The sequence below is a fragment of the Perognathus longimembris genome, chromosome 6 (assembly GCF_023159225.1).
Source record: "Perognathus longimembris pacificus isolate PPM17 chromosome 6, ASM2315922v1, whole genome shotgun sequence".
Taxonomy (NCBI): domain Eukaryota; kingdom Metazoa; phylum Chordata; class Mammalia; order Rodentia; family Heteromyidae; genus Perognathus; species Perognathus longimembris.
Genome location: NC_063166.1, coordinates 80,655,775 through 80,676,822, shown reverse-complemented (window position 1 = coordinate 80,676,822; position 21,048 = coordinate 80,655,775). Strand labels below are relative to the sequence as shown.

At 45.7% G+C, this 21,048-nt stretch overlaps 1 protein-coding gene across 4 annotated transcripts in view; it reads left to right on the top strand.

Annotated features, from left to right (window-relative positions):
- Nucleotides 1–332: 332 nt before the first annotated feature.
- Znf217 (zinc finger protein 217) overlaps nucleotides 333–21,048 on the top strand; it is a 43,427-nt gene continuing 22,711 nt past the window's right edge. For 2 of the 4 annotated variants that reach the window (XM_048349640.1, XM_048349636.1), the window contains exon 1: nucleotides 19,261–19,410. The gene's annotated coding sequence lies outside the window, so the exon portion shown is untranslated. Of the gene's footprint in view, nucleotides 456–8,071; nucleotides 8,162–15,873; nucleotides 16,109–19,260; nucleotides 19,411–21,048 lie in introns of those variants that run through there. The other 2 variants (XM_048349637.1, XM_048349639.1) reach the window with 2 other exon arrangements.

Here is a 21,048-nt window from a genome sequence, read left to right as displayed (position 1 = left end):
TAAAAATAAATGCTTTCTAAAGACTTAAACATTCAAAGGTCATAGGAAAGCCTAAAGAAAAAAAAATCAAATCTCTACTCTGAAAAACAGTTAAGTAAGTTTAAGCAAAAAACTAGCAAAGCAGAGAAAAGAAAACACAAAAACTACCAAACCATCTCAGGCCAAAGAAAGAATATTTATTGGCTTGCATTCCTGTTTAAATACCCATTTGTTATCTTCAAATATAGTTCATACTGAGAGCATTCCAATAAACGGCCCTGTCTGTGACTAAGAAAATACTCCAACTAATGATATGCAAAGGAATATCAGCAGAGCCAGGAGGCCTGGGAGGGAGGTCCTTATCTAAACAGTCCTGACAACAGCTGCTGGCGTCCCGGTGGCAAAGCAGCAGAGGTTGAACTCAAACCAGGACAAATTTGTGGGGATTACTGCAATCCAGTGAGCTGCTCACTCAGGTGAGTACCATTCACTCTGGATTCCATAAACAGAACACAGCGAATATACTGGGAGCCGTTCTTCCAGTTGAAACTTTCAGTTGTTATTGCTGCTGCTGCTGCTGCTGCTGCTGCTGTTGCTACTGCTGTTGCTGTATTGGGATCAAACCTTGCACGTGTTAGCCAATGTTCTATCACTGAACTCTTTCGATTATTAAGGCTTAGAATTCCATAGTCACCCTAGTTGATTGAAAGAGGGTAGAGATGCTTTGTAATATACTGGAAGGGGAGGAGATAAAAGTTGAGAGTGAATTCAAATGTTTTTGTTTGTGTTAATGAGCCTAACTTTCCCTGTATATTTAAGCTAATATTTCCAGGTTTTTTTTTCTTTTTCCAGCACTTATATTTCTTTTCGAAGTTTTCCCAAGGTCTTATTTTTTGTGTAACAAAGTATGGAGAAATAGAGGGAGAGACTATTTTCCTGCTCCCTACATAGAAAATGGGAGTTAAAGACTCTCTCTCTTTCTTTCTCCTCCCCCATCTCCTTCTCTGCCACGCCCCCCAGCCTGCTTTCTTTCTTTCTATTTTTTTTTCGGGGGGGGGGGGTGGTGGTGGTGGTGGTGGTGGTGGTGGTGGTGGTCAGAGTCTCACTATGTAGCCCAGGCTGATTCCAAACTGTCCCATCTTCCTGCCTTAGCCTCCTGAATACACACCTCCACCTCCATGTTCTGCATGAAGATTTTTTTTGTCTTGTTTGTCCTTTTGTTTGCTTCTGTGCTGCTGAAGAAGGAACCCAGAGCCTTCAGCATATGACACAAGCACTTTACCTCTGTTCTACAAGCTCTAACTTCAAAATTAGAAGAATATCTATCTATCTATCTACCTATCTACGTCACACATATTTTCTTTTGTGTGTCACTGGAGGTTGAATTCAGGGCCTTGAACATGCTAAGTAAGCAAGCAGTTTACTGTGGGAGCCACATCCCCAACGTTAATAAGAACAACTGTATTCCAATCCTGATTTCTTTCAAGCTGAAAGATTAGCTTCTTGGGTTAAGACTATGACCTACAGCATGCTATTTGTCAAACATTTTGCTTTCATTTTATTTTATTTCAGAGACTGGGATTGAAACTAGGGCCTCGCCCATATTAGACAAGCATTCTATCACTGAGCTACACTACTAACCCATGTAAACATGATCTTATTAAAGAAAAACAAGTCTGTGACATCATGTCTGCATAAGGGAAGTTTTTTCATTAGGGGACACATCAGTGCATTGTCATAGTGTCTTTTAACATGGGACAGGAAGGGAAACTGAGTCAGTGACAGACATTACCCCCAAATACCAAAAGCTTGAGGTTTGTTTATTTACCTATCACTTTTTGGTGCTGGGATTTAAAAGTCAGGACCTGGCTAACGCTAAGTAGGTGTTCTCTAAGCTACATCATCAACTCAAGGTTAATTTAATTCACTTATGCTCTTGTCATTAGACGATTATGTTGATTAAAATTGTAAAATTGTTATTTAAAATGTATTTTCAAAAATGCATGTGTATAAAATACATGTACATATATACATACATATATAATACAAACTTGTATGCATATATTTATACACACATATATGTGAGACAGTGTTTTACTACCTTGCCCATTGGCCTTGGTTGCCTGGATTGAAACTGCCCCTCAGCTTCCTAATTAGCTGGGATTATTGATATACACTGCCACTCCCAGTTCAATTTTTTTTTCTTTCTTTAAAAACATTTTTTTGGCCAGTCTTGGGACTTGAACTCAGGGCCTGTGTGCTAAGCTCTTTTTTGGCCACAGCTAGCTCTCTACCACTTGAGGCACAACTGCATTTCCAGCTTCTTGGTAGTTAAGTAGAGATGAGAATCTCACAGACTTTTCCTGGGCTGGCTTGGAACTATGCTTCTCAGATTTCAGCCTCCTGAGTAGCCTGGATTACAGGAATGAGCCACCTGTCCCTGGCTTCAGGTGTATTTATTTTATTACAATTATCATATGTTGTTAGAAGTAATTCATGGTGTTTGGGGTCAGAAGAAAACAATATTTCAGGAGAACCAGTCAAGAGTTGGTTTGCTTCACTAAACAGTCCCACGATTCTCAGATGGGAAGAAATAGAACCCATAAATGTGCTTTTTTCCCTTCTTAGATTGCCATTGAAGAAATGTTTGCTTTGCTTTCTTTGGGATACGCCTTTGGGATTTTTATTTTTGGCAGTACTGGGCTTTGAACTCAGAGAATTGTGCTTGCTAGACAAGTATTCTACCACTTAAGCCACAACCCCAGCCCATTTGGCCTTAAAAAAAAAAAATCCCCACATTTTTATTAACATACACTAATTGTACAGCTTAGAGTTTGTTTTGTTTTGCCAGTCCTTGGACTTGAATTCAGGGCCTGGGCACTGTCTCTGAGCTTCTTTTGCTCAAGACTAGCACTCTACCACTTGAGCCATAGTACCACTACTGGCTTTTTCTGTTTATGTGGTACTGAGGAATGGAATCCAGGGCTTCATGTATGCTAGGCAAGCACTCTACCACTAGGCCACATCCCCAGTCTTAGGGTTTTCATTTTTTACATTTCTACACAAGTCTATCATACATTTGACTGTTTGCACTCCTCTATTACTTTCTCTTTCTTTTTAAAAAAAAATGGTACTGGGAATTGAACTCAGAACCTGTTATGTCATTCCTATTATTCTTTCTAACTTCATCCTTCCCCCAAGGCTTTGGGCTTTTACCTTTTTTGTCTCAGGGCTTTTAAGTATCCTTTTAATTAAAGTACTTAATGAAATACTGGATATAAGTCTGTCAACCTGATGGTCCAAGGGTTGAATGGGGGAAAAGAGAGCCTTGTTGTGGTGGGGCACTTGTATTTCCAGCACTTGGGAGGTAGAGGCACAGTATCAGGAGTTAGGGGACTCTGTAAAAAGACTAGACTATGGAAAGAGTCTGTAAATAAGTAAGAAAATAAATAAGGAGTGGGGTATGGGTGGACCACACCTGTAATCCTACTCACACTTGTAAAGCTACTCAGGAGGCTAATACCTTAGTGTCCAGATTTGAAGCCAGCCTGGGCAGAAAAGTGCAAGAGACTCTTATCTAATTAGCCAGCAAAAAGCTGGAAGTGGAGCTGTGGCTTAAATGCTAGAGTATTAGCCTTGACCAAAAAAAAAAAGAGCTCAAGGATAGTACCTGGGCCCTGAGTTCAAGTCCCGCTACCTGCACTAAACAATTACATAAGTGAATACATACATAAGGAAAATGGAATAATATATAGGAGAATTAGATTTGTGATACTTCAACTTTTGAACACATACACACACACACACACATACACACACACACATATATATATATATTTGTCCGTCTTGGGACTTGAACTCTGAGCCTGGGCGTTGTACCTGAGTTTTCTTCAGCTCAAGGCTAGCACACTACCACTTGAGCCACTTCCAGTTTTCTGGTGGTCAAATGGAGTTAAGAGTCTCACGGACTTTTCTGCCCAGGCTGGCTTTGAACAGCGAGCCTCAGATCTCAGCCTCCTGTAACTAGGATTACAGGCATGAGCTACCAGCACTGGCTGAAAATCTTTTACTAAATAATTTACTAAAAAAAAGCCTTTACACCTGCTCATTGCCTTTTTAGGTTTATTGTACATGTTTTTCAGACCTCTGCAGTTTAAAAGAAACAACCATTGCTCACATCCACTATTTACCAGCAGATAATCTGACATTTTGATTAAATTTTCATTGGCCCTCTCACTGAATTTTTAAACCTGCACAAATACACCACTTTGGACCACTGGGTGGTCTGGTTTGGAAACCATCCTCAGGATCTTTGGTCCTGTGTGAGTCTTGCCAGAGCACACTAATACAGATCATGAACTTAAGCTCAGTAATTGGTACTAAAAAAAGAAACTTCTGGCCCAGGACTTTGAATCTTGTCTATGAATAATCAAGAAAGCTGTCTTTTCACGTTGGCTATATACTCATCTATCTTGGCTCCTTCTGCCTGGAGGTAAATAAAGAATGTACATAATCTGATCTCTCTGCCTTAACTGTAGCCGTAGCATTACCTTATAAACATTAAGACTAGAGAGACTAAGAGAATAATAGAAAAAGCAGAACAAAACAAAATAAACTAAGAAGGGCTGTGGAGGTATCCAGACTTGGAGGGGAGTGTGTGTGTGTGTGTGTGTGTGTGTGTGTGTGTGTGTGTGTGTGTGTGTGTGTGTGTCTGAGCCCTCTGGGTCTCAGGATGAAATGGGAACTTGCCACCGGAAGTGGAGCTTTCTAATGCTGCTAATTAAGGAATGTGGAACCGGTCCTTCTGAGTCAGCTCCTCGGTATGTAGAACTCTGCCCTGTTTGCTTGCCTACATGATAATTGCATGAAACTTTAGAAATAAAACCAGTCTCTTGTACTTAACATTTAAGATACAGGCACTACTGTGTGTGTGTGTGTGTGTGTGTGTGTGTGTGTGTGTGTGTGTTTAAATGGTTCCCGATCTTTAAAATAGCTACTTGCTGCTGAACTTTTATCAGTTGATCATATTTACAGCTAAGTCTCAGAAGGCTTCTTCCCATCCCCTGAAGCAGATTTGACCATTTAAGAGCTCACGTTTTGAGTTCTACAGGCTTACCAGGGCATTTGAAAGATCTGAGAATCCTCAAAGCCGTGAAAAAAACAAAAACAAAAAAATCAGTCTCTGTGGTAAAATACATGTTAATGTGTTTCATCTCAGAGGCAGAGCAGGCATTTTTTAGAGAAAAATAATTAAAAGGAAAACAGGAAGTAGAGAAAAGTTCATGCATGTATCCATTGTTAAAAAAACAACCACTGAAATGTAGAGAGAATAGTAAAAATAAAAACAAACAGTAAAAGAAGCCCAATACTGGGTTCTGTAATTTCAACATACTAACCACATGTTTCAATTCTCTTGTTCTTTATATGCTAATCTGTTATAAATCCTATCATTCTTTTATATGTTTCAATGTCTCATGTATATACATATGTGTATATATATCAACTCTAATAATCCATATAATATAATCTAATAATCTAATAATCTATATAGCCATTATTACAGATTATGAAATCAGCAAGTTTCTTGGTATCACTATGATGTTCCACCCATATTGAAATTTCCCTAAGAAAATCACATTTTATTTTTAAAGTTTTGTTTTATATTTTATTTTGCCTTTTATTTATCTTACTTTACTTTGATTTTTTTTTCTTGCAATTTAAAACAGGGACTGACTGTGTAGCTCAGTCTGGCCTTGAATTCCTGATCCTGTTCCCTCATCTCTACTGGGCTGATTTTTAAAAATATTTTTATGTAGCCCTACACCATAGCTTTTTTCTTTTTAATTAAAAAATATGTCATTGGCTAAAATTCTGCTTTGCAACTTGGCTTTTTCATGTGTTCTTACAACTGTTTTCAGTGGAACACTTTGCAAAACCTTAAAAATAAAATTCTAATTTTAAGACGGTTGTGTGTAACCCTGTGGATAACTTGGGTGATTAGCCATTCCTTTATTCTGCGTGTCTGCTGAGATGTGAAGAGAATGTGTATTTTTCTTCTTTTAGTAACTTGTTGCTATGAATATCCTTGTTCCCAATGCGTCTTCCTACAGGAGGATTGTTTTCTTAGGATTCCTTCCAGAAGTATTATTTCTGCACCCAAATGTCTGAACATTTGTAAGGCCCTTGACTTGTCTCACTGAGTTGTTTACAAAGGGACTGTACCAATTTACACTTCCACTTAGAAAGGATGAGAGAGGCCCTATTAAAATGCTTTCCAGAGCTCTTACAAATCACTGGCTAGGAGAGGCTGACTTGAGTTCGTCACATGCTCAGTCATCGCGAAATAAATAAATGTGCATTTTCTATAGCTATAAAAACATGGTGTGCGCATACTGGGCCAGTAACCACAAAGTAACTTTGATTAAATGAGGAAATCAGTCTGGTTAAAAAGCAGTAATGAGATAGTTCACAGGCAGCCAGGAAGCACAGGCTGGGAGGGGGAGGGGAGCCCGTGTCCTCCGGCCTTGCCCCATCCGAGGAAGGTAGCTTGCCCAGCTCAGCTTCGGTGCCTTTACCATTTTATTTCGTGTGTGTATGTGTGCTTTTGGTTTTTAAAAGCTGAGTGTTTTAATTTTATTTGTTCCCATAGGACTGAGTTGACTATGTCAAGAGAAAAGAAAGAGAGAAAGAAAGAACAGAGAGAGGGGGAGGGAGGGAGGGAAAAAGAAAGAAGAGAGAGGGAGAAGGAAAGAAAAAAAAAGAACAAAGGATGGGAAGGAAGGAAGGGAGGGAGGGAAAAGAGAAGAGGGTGCAAATTAGTAGTAACAGAGTTTGGGTTAAATGCAGCCCCACAGGGCTGGGTAACTGAAGATTAAGCCACAGTCATCTTAACCAGGACTCCAAATTCTACTTTGCTTCCTTGGGGACATGCTGTTTTTATTTGTAACTTTGTTCAACCAACTTTATTCTGTTTGTAATGTTCATATTTTCCTTAAGGATTATAGCACATGGATTGCAAATCATTGTAGAAACATCAACTATATTGGTTTGGAGAAGTTTATGTGACAGTTTTGTTTTTCTTTTTAAATTTATTTCTTTTAGGCAGAGAAAAATAAAAACTCATTAATACTGGGTTTATGTTGGGCTGGGATAGTAGGGAGAGAACTGATAAGAAAATATTCGGCGTGATGGTTCTTAATTATCTGAATATTTAATTCCTTTTTCTTTCTTTTCGAAACAAGTTGTGGGGATGGGGGGCGGGCGGGGGAAGGGAAGTCCTTTCTGGTTTCTTTCTCTGTCCTACCATGTCACAATTACTCCTCACAAGGAGAAGAAAACATAACCACCTAAAATATTTTCTAAGACGACATGGTAGCTTGACTTTGGTAAAGTCAACATAATGTGCTAACTATATTAAAAAGAAAGAGTTGCTGGATGCCAGTGACTCAGGTCTGTAATCCTAGCTACTCAGGAAACTGAGATCTCAGAATCTTGGTTTGAAGCCACCCTTTATCTCCAGTTAACCACAGAAAGCTGGAAGTGGTGCTGTAGCCCAAGTGGTAGAGTGCTAACCTTGAGCTAAAGGAGCCTAGGGACAGTATCTAGGCCCAGAGTTCAAGGCCCAGGATGGCGGGGGGAAGCATAAATTAAAAACATTGTCAAAGGAACCAGAGGGATTATATAGTTCAACTGCAGTGCTGTTTTGGAACCAGGCATCAGGCACTGCTCACTTGGAGGCCTCAGGTGATTCAGGCTGGCCACCCTCAGGACTGCCCCTGCATCTGGGACACACGCTCCCTTTGCACAGGTGAGCCGAGTCCCAGACCTCAATTCCACTGGCCTAGAAAAGCTGTTCTGTTCACTTCTGGTTCTGAGAAAGTGCCTTAAGGGTGTGGCTTTGGATCAGTCACAGAACTGAACCTTTCCTAGGGAGTCTAGAGCCTGTGTGGGGATTATCTAAAGCCTGGAGAGGGTGTGGCTCCGCCCTAATCTCATCTGAGAGTGAGGTTAAAAGGCCCACCTGCACTAGGCCTTTTGGTCTTGTCTCTGCTGTCTCCTGGGTGGTTGACAAACTCTTCTACCTCCCTCACAGGCCCAGCCAAACCTTGCCACTGCCAAGGATACTTGGGGCCTGCTGAAGGCCCCGTGGAGACCCACCTGCCGCGAGGATCATCAGGTCCAGGTACATACTAACAAGGGTTGTATTTGCTTTCTGTTGGATGCTGGTGGCTCATGCCTATAATACTAGTTAATCAGGAGGTTGAGAACTGAGGATCACAGTTCAAAGCCAGCTGGGAGAAAAAGTTCATGAGACTCTTCTGTCCAATCAACAAAAAGCCTCAAGTGGATTTGTGGCTCAAGTGATTTTATGCTATCCTTGAGTGAAAATAACCAAAGGACAATGCCTTGGGTCTGAGTTCAAGCCCCGATACAGGTGTGCACCTACCCATGCGTGCATAACTCCCCACCCCCACAGGCACGTGCACGCGTATGTGTGTGTGAGCACAGGATAATGCTGCTAGCCTTGCCTGCACTGGGAGGTCCAGCTGAGGCTGGAGTAGACAAAGCTGGGCCCAAACTAAGGCTTTGGTTTTTTTTCTCCACTCTGAATGGATACTTGCCAGGGGCTTCCTTGGGCTAGAACGTATCTGTGGGTGGCCCACCTCGTCTTTGGTGTTTGTGCCATGGGCTCTTTCTTGAGCTTCCTGAGTGCCAAGTCGCCATACTGCATATCTTTACCTCATCTTAAAATAGGGGAAACAGTTAATGGCTAAGTGGCAAAGCAGAACTGCCTTGGGGCAGGGAAGCCTTGGTTTGAAACCAAACATCCATGTTCCAGAGTAGGTCTGTGGGTATATTTGCTCCCTGTGATGACATTATAACAGGGAAGACCCCATAGTCATTGCCTCATGTCCCTAAATAGTGCATCAGTGGGCCTGGTCCCCATTTCTGTTTGTTATTCTCCTAAGGCCAAGGTAACTGATAACCAAAAAGGCTTGAGTCATCTGGACTGTGGAATTCAGTGCTTGGTCAGAAGGGCGCTTGTTCTGAGTATAGGGCCTCAGCTAAGGGAGGTTAGAAAGTCAGGAAGTTAACTTTGGCTGCTCATGCTCTCCTCATCTGTAAGTAGATTTAAATATACCAGTTATCCCGAGAACTGATTAACACCATGATACAAACCAGATGTGGACTTGAGACTCTGGAACATAATGTGGTCTTTACGCCTTATTTTTCTCCCTTCGTTGCTTTCTTTACTTTTCCTGTGATTGCTGTTAGGAGATGAACTTCAAAATTGGAGGCCAATTAAGATTTTCTGTTTTGGAGTATTTTTGTTACATTTATGGTACATTCATGTAGTAAGTGAACTAGGTTGCCATGCTTTTATCACATCCAGAAGGCTCCATGCAGTTTGTATGTCCTATCTAGGCTGACTTTCTTTCTTTTAATTTAATTTTATTACTATTTTTTTGTTTATGTGGTATAGAACCCAGAGCCTTCAACATGCTAGGCAAGCACTCTACCACTAAGCTACATTCTTAGCCCTAGGCTGATTTTCTGTCTTCACGCCAGCCATGATTTTAGGACTGACCTCTTTGTTTCTTAACCATGGGACTCACTTTTGCTTTTTAAGGCCTTTGCATGCTCTTCCCTGAATCTGGAATGCTCTTTTTCCAGAACTCCTCTTGGCTCCCATTGTCCCCCCACTTTCCCTGTCGGAGGTGTATCCACACTGCAGTCTTTCAGGATCACCCAGTCTATCCCCCTTTCCCTCACACTTACTTAATCATCTAATCCTATAAGATTACAAGTCAGCTCTATGAGGATAAGCATTTTGATCTGTGTGGTATCTTGCTGTGTTCCCAGAACCTAGAATGGTGTCTGGCACATAGTAGGTGATTAGTACATATTTTGGGGGGGCTGAGCAATGTAGCTCAGTGATAGAAGACTCTCCTAGCATGTGGGAAGCCCTGGATTCAAGCTCTGGCAATGAAAAAAAAATATATATAGTTAAGAATGAGAAGTCCATGAATGAACAAGTGGGTGAAAAATCCAGGAAGCATACTTACATAATTAAATAGAACAGCTAAATATTGAGGTGTTTCCTGTTGGGTTTTTTGCTAATTTTTCGCCAAGGTGCCTTTGGGGACCTGCCATTCTCCCCCTCCCCCACCCCTCCACCCCGTCCTGGGCCTTGAGTTCTGGGCCTGGGCTCTGTCCTGAGCTTCTTTTTCTCAAGGTAGTACTCTACCACTTAAGCCACAGTGCCACTTTGGGATTCTTCTGAGTAGTTTTTATTGGAGTTAAGAGTCTCACAGACTTTCTTGCCCAGGCTGGCTTTGAACCCAGATCCTCAGATCTCAACCTCCTGAGTAGCTAAGATTACAGGTGTGAACACCGGATCTCAGTGGGCCTTCCTTCCTTCCTTCCTTCCTTCCTTCCTTCCTTCCTTCCTTCCTTCCTTCCTTCCTTCTTTCCTTCCTTCTTTCCTTCCCCTCTCTCCCTCCCTCCCTCCTTCCCCCCTCCCTCCCTTCTTTCCTTTCTTCTTTCTTCATTTTTAAATTTATTTATTGTCTAAGTGATGTACAGAGGGGTTACAGTTTCATGCCTAAGGCAGTGAGTACATCTCATATCAAACTTGTACCTACCTCCTCCCTCATTTTTCTTCCCCCCTCCCCCCTTCCCCTCTCCCCTTCCTCCCTCAGCCTGCCATTCTTGAGAGGGTCAAATAAGTATCCACTTCACTTCCAGGTCAGGCTCAATCCAGGAAGTGTCCTAAAGAAGGGCAGAGTAAAAGGGCAGGGACCGGAGGAGGTTCCATTTGGAGAGTTCCTGGGGTGGGTGGGTGGAAATAGCTAAAGATTTAGTAGCTATTTTGTTTCTTGTGCTAGTGATAAGATCCCAGTGTCTCTTGCTTGCTGGGCAAATGTTCTTACCACTGTTAAGCTACAGTGCCATCCCCTACAGACTGGGTTTTGCATGTGTGTGTGTGTTGTGTTGTGTTGTGGGATTGAAAGCAGGACAGGGCAAGGCATGGAGGTTCATGCCTGTAATCCTAGCTATCTCAAGATCTGAGGATGGAGGTTCCTAGCAAGCCTGGGCAGAAAACTCCATGGGACTCTTATCTCAAATTAGCCACCAAACTGCAGGAAGTGGAGCAGGGGCTCAAGTGGGAGAGCACCAGCTATGAGCAAAAAAAACCCTAGTGAGGGTTGGAGGCCCTGAGTTCAAGCCCCAGTACCAGGCACCAAAAAAAAAAGGCAAGGCAAGTACTGCCCAGAAAAGGGGTTAAGTATTTAATTGGTTGTCTAAAAGAAATATTAGCTATTTTTTTCCTTTAGTATACTTGTAGTTTTTTGTTTTTGATTAGGGTTGGTCATGGGATTAACTCAGGCCCTGGGCTCTGTCCTTGAGCTTTTTTGCTCAAGGCTAGATAGTGTTCTACCACTTTGAGCCATAGCACCACTTCTGGTTTTCTGGTGGTTAATTAAACTTAAGAGTCTCACAGACTCTATAGTTTTGAACTGAGATCCTCAGATCTCAGCCTCCTGAGTATATAGGATTATAGGAGTGAACCAATGTCTCCCACCTTTTTTTTTTTCCCTGGTTCTGGGACTTGAACTCTGGGCTTGGGCGCTGTCCCTAAGCTTTTGCTCAAGGTTAGCACCCTGCCACTTGAGCTACAGATCCATTTCCAGCTTTTTCTGCAATTAATTGGAGATAAGAGCCTCATGGACTTTCTATCCTGCCTGAGCTGGCTTTGAACCACAGTCCTTAGATCTCAAGTCTCCTGAGGAACTAGGATTACAGGCATGAGCCCCCAGCACTTGATTGCCAGGCTTCTTAGTTTTTAAATAATATATTTAAGTTACTTATTAATTTTTAATTGGTAAGTAACAGTGGCCATGTATTCCGTATATTTATGGCATACAATGTGATGTTGTGTGTGTGTGTGTGTGTATATATATATATATATATATATATATATATATATATATATATATATATATATATTTAAATCCAGCTAAGGGAACACGTGTACCTAACATTTATTTATTATTAAAATCTCTTAACAATACATGTTAATGTTAGTCATATTGTATAATATATATTGAAAAGTTTTTTTCTCTTGATTCATTGAAACTTTTCTTTTTTCATTTCTTTCGTGTGTGTATGTGTGTGTGTGTGTGTTTGTGTGTGAGTACTGGGGCTTGAACTCCTATTCTTTCTTAGCTTTTTTTTGCTCAAGGCTGACACTCTTGATGATGGATATTCTGACTAGATGTAGACAAAAAATCTGCGTGGTTTTGATTTGCATTTCCTTTATGGCCTGGGATGTTGAAAGAATTTTAATGTATTTATTGACTAGTTTTTTTTTTAAGAAATGTTTAGTTTCTTTGCCCTTTTATTAATTGGGTTATTAATTGTTTTAGAGTTTAGGTTTTATTATTAGTGCTAATACTGGGGTTTGAACTTAAGGCTTCTTGCTTTTTTGCTCTTCTAATTTGAACCTTCAGTTCTGGCTTTCGATGGCTTCTTGGAGTCTTCTGGACTTTCCTGCTAGGCTGGCCTCAAACTAAAATCCTCTGATCTCAACCTCCTGAGAGTTAGGATTGTAGGCATGAGACATTAGTTGGTTAGATGGTAGAGCCATTGTTAGATGTTAAGTGGGCAAAGATCTACCTTTTTGTTGTCTCTTTAGCTTAGGGACTACTATTTCCTTTATTGTCCAGAGGCTGTTTAGCTTGATTCATTCTCATTCACGGTTCTTTCTCTGATTTGCTGAGCTATTGGAGTTCTATTCAGGAAGTTCCTGCCTATGCCAATAAGTTCTGTTTTCCTTACACTTTCCTGTAGTACAGTTGGACTTGCTTGCTCTGCTGGATGCCTGCCTCCAGCCCTGCATTTTTTTGGAGACAGAATCTCATGGATTTTTCTGCCTGGGCAGTCCTTTAGGTCTCAGCCTCCTGAGTGTACAGCCATGAGCCACCAGCACCAGCCTACTGATTCTTAACTCTAAGTAAAACAAAACAAAAACCTCTTAAAAAAAAACCCTACATGTTTTACATATAGAAAAATCTAAACATTTATCTACCACTCAAATGCCCTGATTTCTTGGCACAGTAATTTGGATATATCATGGTTGGTGTGGCTTTCTTCCTTCTGGAGGGCACAAGTTGTTCCTGGTTTGTCAGTGTTACAAACAATCGACAATGAACATCCCAAGTATGCTTCTTAAAGCACAGGAGTGATTATGTCTTTAGGGTAGATACTGTAATTACATACTAATCTATTTGTGTTTTAATTGGACTAATGTCTACTTGTGCTGTTAAAATAGAAGCTGTATGAGGGTAGGAAATAGGATTTGTTTTGTGCCTGTTCTGTAATGACTGTGTAGCCCACTTGCTTGGAAGAAAGGAGTGGCCAATACATATTTGTTGAATGAATCAGGCTGAAAGTTTGGCTGGGGCCAAGTGTGGTTTTGTATCCTGGCATTCCGAGAATGAACTATGACTTGTTTTGGTAAAATAGGTTTGTGTATAGGCCTGTAACAAGATGGTTCAAAGTGGGAAGAGAGGGACATAATTCTGGACTAGGAAGAAACAGGGTACGGGGGAAGATATGGGATGGTCACATAGGTCAGAAGGAATCTGGGATGAAGGGAAGGGCATGTCTGAGATAGGATCTCTGAGATTCTTTGCTTGGAGCTGCAAGGTGGAGCGCAGAGAAGGAGGAAGGTGGATATCTTATCTGGGATATTTTAATTTTACAAACACTGCCTCCTAGTCTGTGTGGAAAGAGTTCTGTTTTGGGGATAGACAGTTGTGTGACCATTCTTGTTCATTTCAGAGATGACAATCTCTTGGGTAGAGGGAACGGGAACTTGGAGGCTTGGCTGAGTGGTGGGAGGAGACTAGACCCAGTGCTGTCTAGTGTCATTGTTGCTGAGGTGTGGGAGGAGTTCAAAGTCCCACCTTGATTCCTTGTTCCCTGGTCCTCATCCACCCTCATCCTGTGCTCATATTTCAGACGACCAACATTACTAGCCACTCACTGTTCAGTGCTTTCCAAGCCTGGCTCTCTCTGGGCTGCCTCAACCCTTGTGTCCCCACTGAATGGAGCCTTACTCCCCATGTAATTATGATTTGCTTCTCAACTTTCTTAGGACGATGGATGTCTCTGCTCTTCCGGTGGCCCCAGTCTGTCTGTCTGTCTGTCTCTCTTCTCTCTGCCAGGGGCTACACACATGCTGTGTTGTCTGTTTCTCTCTAAAAATATCAGCCCCAGAGGGACAGGTCTGTATTGCTTACTCCCATTCTTCTAACAGTGTCAGGTCAACACAACCCGTGTGAGTAAGCCGGCATGTGGATCTCACTTAAGTCTCCAGTTCTTTCAAAATATGGCTATTTACTCATTATTTTTAGATAATATAAGCCACTGTATTGTCATTATCTCTTTACCATATTCATCTCATTTTGTAGATGAGGAAACTGAGCCCTAAGAGATTAGGTCATTTGCCTTTATGAATCTCTTAAGTGGTGGAATCCCAGGATTTGAGTCCTGTAGTGAAAGGAGACAATCAAGCGGCCCTGTCAGAGAGCTTGGAGATGGAAGAGACAGGGCTGTCCAGGAGAGAATGAGAAGGGGTGGTGGCAAAGGAAGGGAGGGTGAAGGCCCAGGCTGAGAAGGCTGCTGGCTGAAGTGTGGGGCACCCAGGGAGGGCCTGCAGAGACTTGAGCTTGCAGTGCAGCCAGGGCTAGCTCGGAGACTGGTTCTTTTTCCTAAGGTGATAGGAAACCATTAGCAGGGTGGTGACATGATCTGATCTGATATCCACCCAGGAAGATGTTTTGTATTAGGGAAGGGCAAAGGACCCTGGTAAACCTAGGAAGGAAGAAACCTGTGCACACTTCCTGTGTCTGGAGGGGAGGTGTGGTCCTAGTGTCTCCTCAGGCTTGGATTTCGTGTGTGTGTGTGTGTGTGTGTGTGTGTGTGTGTGTGTATGTGTATGTCCATGCCGCCAGTACTGTGGCCTGAACTGGGGAGTGAGCATTGTCCACTTAGTTTTTTTTATTCAAGGCTGGTGGCCCACCATTTGATCCACAGCTCCACTTCCTGCTTTTTCCTTTCCTTTTCTTCTTTCTTCCTTTCTTTCTTTTCCTTCCTTCCTTCCTTTCATCCTTTCTTTCTGTTCTTTTTTTTCTCTCTTTTGCCAATTTGAGGGCTCAAACTCAGGGCGTGGGTGCTGTCCCTGAGCTTCTTTTGCTCAAGGCTGGCACTCTTTTTTTTTTAAACATGTGCATTTATTTTTTATTTATATATATTTTATTATCAAACTGAATTACAGAGAGGTTACAGTTTCATACATTAGGCATTGGATACATTTCTTGTACTGGTTGTTACCTCGTCCCTCAAGGGCTGGCACTCTTTAGCACTTAAGCCACAGTTCTACTTCTGGCTTTTTTGGTAGTTTATTGGAGATAAGGGTCTTACAGACTTTCTTGCCCAGGCTGGCTTTGAACCATTAATCCTCAGATCTCAGCTTCCTGAGTAGCTGGGATTACAGGCGTGAGCCACTGGCCCATCCCACTCCCTGCGTTTTGCTGGTTAATTGGTGATAGGAATCTCTTAGACTTTCCTCCCCAGACTGTCGGCTTCAAAGCTCCATCTCAGCCTCCTGACAATAGCTGGAGTTCAGTGAACATTGCCTCAGTCTTCCCCTGCATCCAAAGACCCCCACTGACCTTGTACCAGATGTGGGATGGGGTTAGAGTGGTATTTCCAATGTTATGTCTTAAATATAATCGTTAAGCAAATTTCCATGAATACTCTTGAGTTATATCAACTTCAGGAAAAGAATCCAAAAATATTAGAAGTCATAGCAAGGCAAAATCTGACCTACCAAGGCACAACTAAAGTTAAAGTCTAGTCCTATTGATAAGCCCATCCAGATTGATTTATTCAAGACAGGATTATATCTAAACCTCTATTTAAATTGAGCTTTCTTCTTGGCTCCTCCCTTTTTGGTTTGCTTGTAAAAACCCAGCAATCACATCTCCTGCAGTATTGTTCTGAGCCAGGTGGACCGCCGCCTGCAGTTTCCAGACACCACTGCCTGTCCTTCTTTAAGGTAATCTCTCTTACATACTTTTATCATACAGTGTTTTACAGGAGGTACAAAACCATGATGATTTGTGTGGAATCAAATGTAGTAGACAGAAAAAAGTGTTTGGGTCCCTCCAGTTGTTTTGTTATTCCTATTTAGTGCCTTGAGTCTTGGTAAAAGGGCTATCCCTGCGCCTCCCCAAATGTTCCTTTGTAGTTTGCAGTTGCTGGCAAGGCTTGTCCAAGTTTTTTCTTTTTCTTTTCTTGTGAACTTCTCGCTGCAGTGTTTCAGGTTTTCCTGTTCTGAACACTGAATTCTTTTACCCCGGAGTATCTATGTTGGCTCTGTATCAGCTTCTGGGGTTTCCAGTTTCCAAATTGTTTTTTTTTTCTGTAGTTCCAGAGTGAAAGAAAGAAATACTTGGGAAAAAGATCCTATCACATTCTGCTCTTCTCATTAAGGTGTTCCAGTAGATAGGAAATAAAGCCAGTAGTTTTGGGTTTTGTTTTTGTTTTTTTTTTAATGCTGGGATTGGCAGGGTGGGGATAAAACATTAGTTTTTGGTAACGGGAAGGTCCGAGATGAAATCAGACAATAGTTTAAAAACATTTGTTTTCATGAGTCAGGTTGGGAGATGGGTCTCGAAGGAGGCTGATTTTAAGAGCCAGCCGCAGTGGAGTCGCCCGTTGGTGGATTGGAAAGGTGACCCGCAGGCCCCTCCCCGCTTCTCCCCGGGACGCGGGCGGCCCCGGGCGCCCCTCCGCCGGCCGCGCGCCTGGCCGGGCTGCGGGTGTCTGGTGGCACCTGGTCTCTGGGAGTCCGCCGGGATCGCACGGGGGCGGAGCCAGGGCCCCCAGGACCCACGCCGGGGCTCTCGGTGGCCACCGGGCACAAGATGGGCCGGTGACGAAACCCGGGGCTTCCGGGCACTTGGGGGTTTGGCGTGTTTAATTGTCTCCACCCCACGTGCTTCCCAAGTCCAGCGGGGCGCGGGTGTCCGCGGAGGGGGACCGTCCGGGCCGGAGCCCCTCCGCCCTGGGGCAAGCAGTCCGTCCTCCACCGGCGGAGTCTCGCCACCTTCCCGGGTTCGTGTTTTTGTTTGGCGCGGCGCCCGGAGTTGAGGCTCTTTGTAATTCCTCGCGCAAACATCGGGAAGCCCACACAGAACTCCGCAGAGAGGTCCGTGCCACTTTCGCAGCCCCGAGAGAGCGTGGGCCCGGGGCGCGGGGGGGGGGGGAGGGGAGGGACACTGTAACAGACCCTATGAGGCCCCGGTGCAAACAAATGGAGGCTTTGTGCCCGGCCGGGAGCAAACACACCGCCGTCCCTGCTCCGAAAATAACTCAGTGGCAACTAAATCCCAGAGCCAGGAGTCTCATTGTTCCCAGTGAAACGATTATTTGTCAAAATATTTGATTGTTTCCTTCTTCCTGCTGAAAAGTTTGGACTTGCTTTCCGCCCCATTTTGACACTGGGATTTTTAACTATCAGCACTATTGTGTTTACGACATTCAAGGCTTCAGAGTTCAAAGGTTATCCATTAACATGTATAGCGAGGTTACTTACTACTTAGGTTTTGGCTCAACCTGCTTCCACTGGAGAATACTTTTTTTTTTTTTCTTGGAGAGGATCAGTCATTTGTTTTGATAACGTTAAATGAGGTTTCTTGCTTGGTTATAAACAGTGTGCTTTTACATTGGATGTGAATACTTAAAAGGCGTTTACAAATTTAAAGAAAGGTATTAATCTTTGGGGGAGAAAGGGAATCCTAGCACGAAAACAATCCATATATATGTACTTGAGTGAAAACAAATAGTACTGGCCTAAGGATCACATTCTGGCACTACTAATTAATTGTCATTGATCTACTGCCTAACTAGACTGTAAGTACGTGGCATTAATAGTTATATGTAAAACGACAGCAAAGCTTCACACTGGGCACATTCTTCTCCTTGGCGAAGCTGGGTTTTCAAATTTATTAAGGATTGCTGTTGCTCACCAGTTCCGGGTCTTTTTGGTAGGCTCCGCCCCTTTACTTTGATTTAGGAAATAATGTATTTTTGATGCTGTTCTTAATGGATGATTTTTCTCGTTTTGGATACACTGGAAGCCAGTTTAAAAGATAAACAGTTTAGCTGTTTTGTTTGTAGCAACTTGAATGGATGGATTTCACACTAGAAACCATTTGCATTTTAGAGCAGAAAAATTAGTGGATGCCATTGTCGGCCCAAGGTTCTCCTGGGGCTTTCCTGGCATGGGAGGTATCTGTCACCGGCCTCGAATCGTGACCTCTTCCTGCTTCTTCTTCATCTTTTGAGCCCGGAAGAGCAGTTGGGAAACACTTTAAATGAGTTGGAGCTAGAAAAGGGGGGGGGGGGGGAGGAGACTAGCGTTTTTGTTTCATTGTATTTTTGGTTCCCACTTTCAGCCTAGTTTCATCCAAGTGAATTTTTTTTTTTTCAAAAACGAAGTCGTCCTTTATAGCCTAGGTCCAATTTAGACATCTGGAGTTAAAATAGAAACGCAAACCCAGCGCCTTCAGGGGAAAAGAAAATGTGATTAGCTTTATGAAGATACTGATTCCGAGGGAAAAATCAATCCTGTTATCTCACACTTGAAGATCTGAAAGTGTTTTATGTTGTTGCACACCGCTCTCTTCTAACCTACCCAACGCCTGGGTAAAGGGTTTTTGTTTGTGATTCTGCGTGGTTCTGGGTGACCCGGGAGTTGGGGGGAGGGCCCCTCCCCTCCCTGGGCGCACCTTGCGAGGGAGGGGAGGGAGAGCCGGCGGGGTCTGCGCCTGCGCGCTAGCCAGAAAGGTTCTCCCTCCCCTCCCCGCCCCCCCTTAGTACCTGTCATTGGAACTGCGCGCTCGCGAGCCCGCCACGTTACGCCGGATGGGCGGGGGGGTGGGGTGCGGGGGGCGCGGCGGGAGGGCGCGCGCGTGCGCGGGAATCGCGGTGCTGGAGCCGGCCGTGCGCGCCTCGGCCCGCGCGTTCCCGTCCCGGGGCGGGACCCAGAGTGGTGGGCGGGGTCGGGGGCGCGCCTGCGCAGATCACGTGGGCGCCGGAGGCGGGCCCGGGGCGGGGCCGCGCGGCCAGTGGAGGCCGGAGGCGGGGCGTCGGAGCGGCGGGGCTGGGGGCGGGCGCAACAGCTGCTCCGAGCACTTTCTGACCCAACAGTCCCCCAGCGCCGGACGCGCCGCGCCGCGCCGGGCGGCTCTAGGGACCCCCGCGCCTGCACTGTCCCCGCGCGGACGAGTAGGGGGCGCCCGCGCCTTTGCCCCGTGCGCACCCCGCCCCGCTCACCTTAGCCCCGCGCCTGAGGTGAGCCCGGCCCCCCAACCCTCCGGCGGGGGCGGGGGCGGTGGGAGTGGGGGCGCTCTTTTTTCGGGGGAGGGTCTTCCGGGCGCCAGGCCCCTGCGGCGTCCCGGCGGGGCGGCTTCGCGCCCCCCGCCCCTCAGCCGGTGCCCCCGAGTCTTGAGGGGGGCCGGGTGCGGGCGCGGGCTCCGGGAGGTGCCCGCACAAAAGGCTGAGGAACTCGCGTCGCCTCCCTCCCCGCCCCCGCCGCGCCGCTCCTCATTCAAACCCGGCGGCTCTCGGGGCCGCTGCAGCGCGGCGCCGCGGAGGGAGGCGCGGCCGCGGAGCCGGCCCAGGTAAAGGGGCGCCCGGGAGCCCCGGCCCCGCGAGCGTCCCGTCCGCGCCCCGCTTCGCGCCGCTTCCGCTCTCGGGCGCCCCCTCCCCACCGGCGCGGTGCGGGCCCGGCGGTGCACCGTGTCAGCCACCACACACGCCCGGGGGTCGCCCGCTCCCCGGCCTCGGAGCGGGGCCCGGCGGGCGGAGGGGTCCTGGGAAAAGTTGGTGGCCCGCCGGCGGGTCCCCGCGCCGGCGGCGGGGGGCGGGCGCGGGCACCCGCGGTGGCCCCGAGGGGGGCGGCAAGTTGGAAACAGCCAAAATAATGCGTCCTCGCAGGCGTCCCCGCAGACAATGGCCCGCGGTGCGCCCGGGCCGGGCGGGGGCGCGTCCACGGGGGCCGCGGCGGGGGTCGCCGCCCGCCCCGCGCCCGCGTCCACGGAGCCCCGGGCCGCCCCGGCTCCTGCCGGTCCTCACCCTGCCGCGCTCAGACTGCGTTTCCTGGCTGTGTGATAAGGTGGCGTGGGCTTTCTTCTTTTACATATTTCTTTTGCCCCCCAAAGTGCAGTCGTGGGTCCTGAAGTCTCAAAGCGCCTCTGCAGCTTGGGGGAGGGCCAGCGAGGCCAGCACCGGCCACTCCCGGGGCCCCTAGGGGTCGGGACGCGTCTGCCCCAAAGTGCTCGCTTTCTTCCTAAAGGAAGTTTGTGTCGGGAGGCGCCGAGTGGAGAAACCGCTCTGTTTGGGAGGCTGAGTCCTCTTCACCCATGATTGCTCCCGAACCCCAACGCACGGGACGGTGTGCCGTGCCGCGGGGGACCGAACTGGGTTTTTGGGGATGCCTAGGTTCCGGGGACCCACATTTTGGGATGGGGCAGGGCCACGGAGGACGGGAAGCGCATTCTTGGCTGGTGGGTCGGAGTGAGGGTTGGGGAGATCAGGCGGTGAATTTCTCCAAAAGCTTGGGTTACTGGGAGCAGCCCAGGCCACCAGAAGTCTGCCATACTAGATCAGCGGAAACCTCCCCTTCCCCCTCTTTTTGTCCCAAGGAAAGGGTGGTCGTTTCAAGCGTGTTGTTGTTCCATTTTGAAGTTTGTTGAGCCTCGACTTATCTTTCTGAATCAGCCCATAGGCCTGGAAGGCTTGGGCATTCCTAAGCAGGTATTAAAGAAATGGAGGCTGCAGTGGGGCCCTGAGCCAGTTCGGGGTCGTGTGTTGCTGGCCACCTTATGTACCTCTGAATGGGCCTTGCCAGTTTCCTGGTTTGGTGGATGGTTTGGAACCATTAAGCTGTATGTTTGAAGAAGCCTAGTCTGATTTAGTTCAGGTTGATTC